This window comes from Peromyscus californicus, unplaced genomic scaffold, assembly GCF_007827085.1.
Source record: "Peromyscus californicus insignis strain IS unplaced genomic scaffold, ASM782708v3 Scaffold_6__1_contigs__length_162567912, whole genome shotgun sequence".
NCBI lineage: Eukaryota > Metazoa > Chordata > Mammalia > Rodentia > Cricetidae > Peromyscus > Peromyscus californicus.
This window is the reverse complement of record NW_026294584.1, coordinates 149,383,864-149,392,391: the sequence shown is the minus strand read 5'-3', so window position 1 is coordinate 149,392,391 and position 8,528 is coordinate 149,383,864. Positions and strand designations below refer to the sequence as shown.

The 8,528-nt window shown below is 44.3% G+C and overlaps 1 protein-coding gene across 2 annotated transcripts in view; it reads left to right on the top strand.

Annotated features, from left to right (window-relative positions):
- The first annotated feature begins 5,072 nt into the window (after window positions 1–5,072).
- The window catches only part of Rerg (RAS like estrogen regulated growth inhibitor), a 106,182-nt gene continuing 102,726 nt past the window's right edge, over window positions 5,073–8,528 (top strand). The window contains exon 1 of one of the 2 annotated variants that reach the window (XM_052720693.1): window positions 5,073–5,458. The gene's annotated coding sequence lies outside the window, so the exon portion shown is untranslated. The remainder of the gene's footprint in view (window positions 5,459–8,528) is intronic. The other variant, XM_052720692.1, reaches the window with a different exon arrangement.

Genomic DNA, 8,528 nt, shown 5'->3' with positions numbered 1-8,528 from the left:
GCTGTTAATTTGAGGTATTATATTTATAAGGTTTTCACTTAGCCATTTGTGTTGTTTCCATTCTGTATCAGTTCCTTTGCTGCTGCTGCTGTGATAAGACACCATGACTAAGGTGACTTGTAGGAGGGAGGGTTTATTCAAATGTCCAGTTCCAAAGCTCTAGGAGTCCATCACCTTCATGGTGGGGGGCACGGCAGCAAGCCTGTATGACCACTGGAACAGCAGGCTGAGAGTTCACGTTTTCAACCACAAGCAGGAAGCAGAGAGCAAGTACAGAGCCCTCTAAAGACATACAAAGCCTGCCCCAATGTCATATTTATTGCAACAAGGCTATACCTAATGAGCTTCTCCAAATAGTACCACCAACTGGGGATCAAGTACTCAAATTCCTGAGACTATGGGGGAGCATCGCATTCAAACCAACACAATTCTTTGTTGAGATAGCCACATACGTGAGAACATTACTTATGGTTCTTCTGATTTTGGTCCATTCTTTCTCCCATTGTTTCTACCTTCCCTAGACAATCCAGCAACCCTGAAGCTGTACTTAGACTCTAGCTCCAGATCACCTGTCAACCGGCTTCTGTCATGTTAGCTTCTCATCATTACTGTTTTGTCTTTGGGGCTTTGTTAGTGCTCAGTAAATTTTCCTGGATGTGTTGTGGATGGATGTTTGTGTGCCCAAAAATGTCATACATTGATGCCGTAATTCCCAATGTGAGTGTATTTAGAAAGGGCAAATACTCTCCCAAATGAGCTACATTCCCAGGGTCAATATGATTTCTGATAAAAAGAATAAATCATATAATAAATGTGAAATATATTATTGTATCATTCAGGATTCTATATAGGAGCAGAATGAATATATATGTATAGATACATATATGCACATATATGCATACACATGTATATGTCTATCTACATATGTGTGTATATTTATGTATGCATGTAGACTTTTTTTTTTTTTTTTGGTTTTTCGAGACAGGGTTTCTCTGTGTAGCTTTGCGCCTTTCCTGGGACTCACTTGGTAGCCCAGGCTGGCCTCGAACTCACAGAGATCCACTTGCCTCTGCCTCCCGAGTGCTGGGATTAAAGACGTGCGCCACCACCGCCCGGCTGCATGTAGACTTTTATCTGTATGTATATAGATTTTTAGAATGGCTTACAGGCTGTGGTCCAGCTACCAATGACTGTCTACCAACAGAAGGTCCAAGAATACAATAGTTCATTCCATGAGGCTGGATGTCTCAGCTGGTCTCCAGTATACACCAGAATCCCAAAGAAGTAGTCTCTAATGCCAGTGGAAAAATGAACTTGCCAGCAAGAGCAAGCAGGCAAAGAGAGCAAGCTTCTTTCTTCCACGTCATTTATTTAGGCTGCCAGTAGAAGGTGTGGCCCAGAATAAAAGATCTTCCCACTGTAGGCAGATATTTCACTGGGACCGTCAGCTTCCCAATAATGACATGGAGACTTATTAATAAATGTGAAAGCTCCGCAATAGCTTAGGCTTGTTTCTTATAGCTCTTATAACTTAAATTAACCCATTTCTATTAATTTACTTTCTGCCTTGTGGCTAAATTACCTCATCTCCATACTGCCCACCCTGTTGGCTCTGTGTCTCCTGGTGTCTCTGGCTTTTTCTTACCAGTGTCCTCTGCCCCCAAAATCCTGCCTAGCTATTGGCCATTCAGCTCTTTATTAAACCAATCAGAGTGACACATCTTCACAGTGTACAAAAAGATTTCTCCATAATATCCTACCTTAAAAGATCTGGATTAAAAGTGGGTCTTCCTATTTCAAATGCTTTAACGAAGGAAAAAATCCCTCACAGCTGCACCCAGCTGTTTGGGTTTTAGTTAATTACAGATGTAGTCACACTGACAACCAAGAGTAGCCATCGCAACTGTACAAGAAAAGATGATGGTGGGATCACTGGAAGCAAGAATAGCTAAGAAAATACGAACAAAAAGAGGCAGCCATTGTCAGAGAGATAGACAGAGGCTTGCTGTAGGGCCTTCTGGGAAGCACTTAATGAGTCATAGTAAAGAGCCAATAATAGAAAAACCACGATAATAGAGCTACTAAATGAATTTCTTCCTTTAAATATAGAACTCCATTTAAATGACTTTGAGAGTGAGAGCTGTAAGTGGAATGCAAATGATGTGCATCTTGACAAGGAGTCAATAACACCCCAGCAAAACCAGAGAGGAGGCTAGGAGAGGTGAGAGCACATAAGAAAGCTAGTCTCCCCCTCCTTTAAATCGGAGAAACCACGTGACGCAGAAGAAAACTGATACCGGCACAGGCACCATGAAGTCAGAGCCAGGTCACATGATAATTTTGACTGCTCAGGAACTGTAAGGATGGGGAGGCTTGTAACACGTCTCACGTTCTCTTCTCTTTGCATTCATTTTGATTTATGGAAATGTCATCTTCAGTATGATGGTACTTAACAAATCTTCCAATAAAACCATGTCCTATGGTACCTGGCCTGATGGCGAGCATCACTACTGTCCCTCGTGTTAACAGTGGCCATTTCTGGATACTACGGTCTTGGGGCCAAGTTTCTACTTCTTAGAATTTCTCCACATGCTTTGATTATTTATAATGAGTATAATTTCAGCTTGAATTATACTGTGTGGTTTTCTTTTCTTTTCACCTTCTCATTAGGTTAGAAGTTTAACTTAAGTCTGGAAGCCAGGGAGTATGGATGACAAAGCCTGCCCCCAGGGGAGGGACTGCCCAGGAGGCAGACATCGTGGAACTGATCCACGAGGCAGGTGGCTTAAGGGAAAGTGTGCATTTTTGCGGCTTTTGATAAAAGATTCGTTTCATAGAACAGAGGACACACGGTCAGTACAGTACAGTAGATGTGCGGCTCCAGTGCAGCTAGCTCATCTGTCCTGGTCCAGTGTGTCCAGAACTGCAGGTGTGACATTTACACATCCATGTCTACTGCTGTTCTATTCACGGTAACAAGGACAAGAACATGGAGCCAGCCCACATGCCCATTAACAGGAGAATGGATCTCGAAAATACAAGTACACACACAATGGAATTTTAGTCATCTGTCAAGAAAAATGAAATTATGAAACTTGCAGGAAAGTGGATGGAATTGAAAGGATTCTGTTAAGGGAGCTGGCTCAGTCTCAGAAAGATGAAAACCATGTGTGTCTCTCACATGTGGGTCCTAATGCCTTACATTCATAGGAATGTGACTAAGGGGTAGAGAGGGGTCTAGACCAGGGAGCTAGAGAGGAGATTCTGAAAAGGGAGCAGAGAGGTGTTGGAGGGACAAAAGGTCACCTGTGATGTGAATGTGGAAAGGGATTGGAGGGCACAAAGGAGGGAGAGAGAATGAGGAGGGGGAAGGAGCAACAAGAATTTTGCTTGAAGAATGCCACCTGATTCTCTGTAGGCTAATATAGGTTTTTAAAAAGTCGCAGGGGTGCACACTAATGCACTCCTACATTGAGTGATGAGCTCTCTTTTATAAGGACTGTCCAAGAGAATAGAGAGAAACAGCTTCTGGGACAAGATAATAAAGGATTGTTCACATGAAACCCTGCTTGTGGGCCTGTGTCTTCTTCAATAATATCCATTGGATAGGAGTGGTAAAATACAAACTCAAACTTAAGTCACTGTAAAATTTTATATATATATATATATATATATATATATGTAACCTAAATTTTATGTTATATGTAAAGTATATATTTGTAGATACTCTCAATACTGCTCTACAAAACATTATGAAAAAAGAAGGCAGATTGAAACTTGATCATATTAATGCTACAAAATAGCACACAATTTGAATTTTATAGAATTCTATACTATCTACATAATTATCTTCTCATTGTAGGCTTTAAGGTAGTCTGTATTCTGAGATGCTGAAATCTCTATGTCTCAAATATGGGATCCATTCCTTCAATTCCACACTAGTTAGTTCATCCTAAATCAGGATACAAGCAATTTAGATGTATCTTGTCTCAAGTGGTCTTCTAAGTTGCATTTATTTGATCATTGTGTGGCACGCCCTACAACATAGGAAGAGAGTACACACATACACACACACACACACACACACACACACACACACACACACATACACACACACACACACACACACACAGTATATTCCCCACTTCTCTCACCTCTGGAATTTCGAGGTTTAGCAGAAAACTGAGAAACAATGCTGGCAGGGTGATGTGAGATGTGGAAGAGAGTGTCCGATTTAAGGGTCCAGGGGATGTTGGGGTGACCGGGAAATTCGTGGTGGATGAGGTGTGTAAAGCTCACCTTTCTCAATGACTTATCAAGACAGCCTACTGAAGGGGACACATCCCGTGACTGTCAGAGGTACAGCCGTCTTTATCCAGCCTGTCTGGCAAGTCCTGCTTCCATAGTGACCTCCCTTCCTTCGGGTTTGGCCTTCTCCTGTTGCCTTGATTTCTGTAAGCCACCAGATACTCTAGTAAGAAAGCCCAGATTTGCAATGAGGAAAGAGACCCGCATAGACATTTCCTGTTGCTTTGTTCGTGCATATCACTGTCTTTGGGAATCTTTTACCTCTCTGGAGTTCCCCTTCCCCTGTCAAAGACTGCAATTACAATGGCCTTGCTTACCTCAAGGGAGGTGAATATCAAAGGAGATGAAGGATGTAAGCAGGCCTTGCATAGCTTAGCATAGCATGAATATTAATTATCTTTGTTGGGGTTTGAACACAGTTGGGTAGGACAGGACGCCAAGGGAAATCTTATAAATGCTGGTCTTGCCAAGAGAACTGAGCGCGCTGGAGATTTTTACCATATATACAAACATGAATTGCAGTTGAATTTGGTGTTTATATCTTTTGAAGTATATTTGTTTCCGATCCGGTCCGGATTTTCTCCCAGTCATTTACTAGCCTTGGACCAGCCTGCCCCCCTCCCCTCCACCCACCCCCACCCCCCCGCCTCTCTCTCATCCTCTGCTTCCTCTTGACTATCATGAGAATAACTGAACACATTCCCAAAGCGTGTTGACAAGATCCTTTGAAGCAAGGCGTAGAGAACACTGCGTAAGTGATGCTTTTTAATCAAGAAAGAACTTAGCTGGAGCCTGCAGGCCTGGCGCTGAGCTAGGCTGGGTTGTGGGGCGCTCGGCTAGCAGGCTGGTCCAGCAGGGGACGCCCGAGCGCCTCACTGCAGCATCCCGGCGGCGGAGCGCAGCGGCCGGCAGGAACTCGCGTCCTGCCGCAGTCTCTCGGCAGCTAGTCTGTGCGAGCTCAAGGGAGGAGACCCCCGCCCGGGCACCACACTTGCAGCCGCGGTAACTCCCACCCGCGATCGCCGCCCTCTGGCTCTCAAACGCCTCTCGCAGCCTGCGTGGGTCAGCGTGAGAGGGCTTCTCGGTCTCCGGGGCGGATTGCCAACTTGGAGAGGACCGCGGCTCTCTACCCGGCCTGGAGAGTGAACAGGTGAGTGACACACGTGTCCAGGTGGCTCCCTGCGGACAGAGTGCTAGTCCCCGAGAGCTCAGTCCCTGGGTTTGTCCTCCAGGTTGCGGGGTCCCTCGCCAAAGGCGACTTGGGGGTTCTCTGAGAGGGATGTGAACGCCAGCACCAGGCTTGACAGCGCGTCCTGAGCTAAGGGCGTCCTTCTGATGTAGGGGACATCTATCTGCTCCCTGCTGTGGAGCCTGAAATTTGCAAGATCTGAAGTCCACTGTGGGCTTGCTTCTTGCTGCAAACCTGTTGATTTCAGGTTAACGAGATAGCCCGGGGGCTTGCACAGTTACAGCTTCTTTGCTGTGGGTGTTGCGTTGTGATAAGATGAAGGAAAATTCCTAGCAGAGAAACTGAGAAATCTTTATTTCAGGAGAGGTCTGGCTCAGAGGGAAGCGATCTCACTTCCACCATCCAACTGGGCTCCTAGCTGCCCTGGACAGCTGCACTTTGTTTTGTTGTTGTTGTTTTTTAGGAAGCCATAAAAACACTAAAATGTAGTTATAAAGATACCCCCACCCCCCTCAGATGAAGTGGAAAACACTGACCTGATAAGCACGGTCTGGGAAATGATTTATTGGGAGCAAAACCTAAGTAAATAAACAGATGAATGAAGCGTTAGAAATACAAATGTCACAGGTCTAACAATCCCCACAGGTAGCCACTTGGGTTTGTATATAGTTGTGTGGGGTGAGTTAATGAAGGCATCAGTAGTACCAAATTAAAAAAAAAAAAAAAAAACGCTTTTCTTTCCTTTACCCTAATTTTGCTCTAATGACTTTATGCATAGAAAAACGCTCCGTCTTTCATATCCTAAAAATGTAGGTGTGACTTTATGATTGGGAATAACAGGAAGTTGAAAGTCGTCTGTTCCTTTGTTTTGCCCCCACTAAAGCCCTCTGCTCTGAGAGTGAACTTCTGGCCATGGTAGGAATAGTTCCATGTGTTAGAACCAATGAGTTTTCTCAGATCTGAAAGCTAGAAGGTCTCCAGTTCCTAATTCAACAGGAACTTCCCTTACGTTACTATGACAACAGTTGACACGTTGATGGTTTCTGTCAATTTTTCATGTGGAAATAAAATGTGAAGGCATCTCTAGGGGTCAGTTTTGCATCTTCCCTTTGATTTTTTCTAAACATAGCATGAGGCTGACAGTAGCCAGCTGGATCTTGATTATGTTACAAAGGGGGGAAATTAACCCACATAATCTCTCTTTCCATGAGCTTCACAGGTCAATAGGAGTTGCTGAAATATTTGACTTGGTTTTAAAAAATACATTTGATTTTGGTTACTTTTACGAAGCATTAAGAATATAACCACATTTTAGGTATATAGGAATGACACTTTTACATGAAATAGCAAATCATTTGTGAATGCTCCTGATGTAAACATGCTTTATGTTTCAAAGAAATACAAGTCAGTAGCTATTCGTAAGTTAAAATATAGCTAACAAATTTAATATGTAAACCTTAAATATAAGGCCTTTTCTTAGTGGACACATATAAAATGACAGATAAGGAATTTGCTTTGTTTTGGCACACTCTCTGCTTAGGTGGCCCGAAATACCCTGAAACTCATGATGTAGCCCAAGCTGGTCTTGGATTCAAGATCCTCCCACTCCAGCCTCCCAAATGCTGGGGTTACAGGCCAGCACCTAAGGAAGTATATGCCTTTAGCCAGAAGGATGGGGTCATCATAGAACCCTCACCCAGTGACTGAAGGAAGCAGATGCAGAAATCCATGGCCAGGTCCTAGGCAGAGCTCCAGGAGTCCAATCCATGAGAGAGAGGAGGGATTCTATGAGCAAGAGATATTGAGAAAAAGTACAGAGACAACTAGCCAAACTAGTGGAAACACATGAACTGTGAACCAACAGCTGAGGAGCCCCCATGGTACTGGACTAGGACCTCTGGATAAGAGAGACAGTTGTTTAGCTTGAACTGTTTGCAGGGGCCCCCCAGGCATGGGTATCCAGACCTGTCCCTAGTGCATGAGCCAGCTTTTTGGAGCCTAGTGCCTATGGTGGGACACTTTGTGCAGCCTTGGTGCAAGGAGGAGGGACTGGACCTGCCTCAACTGAATCTACCAGGCTCTGCTGACTCCCCATGGGAGACCTTGCCTTGGAGGGGGTGGGAATGGGGGGGGGGTGTGGGGGGGGAATGCTGGGGGGCAGGAGGAGGGGGAATCTGTGGTTAGTATGTAAAATGAATAGAAAATCTCTTAATTAAAAAAAAGGAGTAAGAACAACAACAAAAAAGGATGGGGTCAGATCTGGAAGATCTTTGAGGATCACTGCAAAGTTCTGGTTCTCGTTTCCTGTTTGGAGCTGGAAGGAAAGTCTGGAAGAAGCACCCACCTCTTCTTCCCTCAGAAGCACCCACGCTTTAGAGATGTGCTCATCAAAATGTGTTAGGTCCACATTAATGGCTCAAATACATAAAAAGAGGGATAAGAGGGAACTAGGAACTAACTCCTCCTTGTGGGATATGTGTTCAGAGGGAGTTCTGTTTCCTCTTTCCCTTTCTTAGGCTGTTTTTAAAAAATCTGCATATCCAAAATACTGGACAAGATCAGTTAAATTATTTAGGAAACAGATTGTGAGATCGTGGTTGAGAAAGGTTCTGTAGCCCAGGCTGGCCTCAAGTTGGCTACGCAGCTGAGAGTGACCTTGAACTTCTGAACTTCTTCCTACATTCTGGGATTAAAGGTGTGCACCACCATGCCTAGCAAAACATGACTTTACAAACTAGAACAGTGAATGAATTCTGAACACCAGTGCCACCGAGTTTAACATATATAAAAGTGAGGTTTTTGAGTTTATGGCTGAAGCATGGGTGGAGAAGTTCAGACAGTGGGAGTCCTCAGCCTGTGGGAAAGATGTAAGGCTTCCCATGATTGGCTGTGCTGGGGCCCCCACGGCGAGCACATAGGGAACTTCTGTTGTGACAGTTTGTCAGGTTGTACGGCAAGTTGTGACGAAGGGAACTCCATGTTTTTAGAGTCATTGACACAGCAAGTGCCTGGGGACAGCTGTGCATATGGT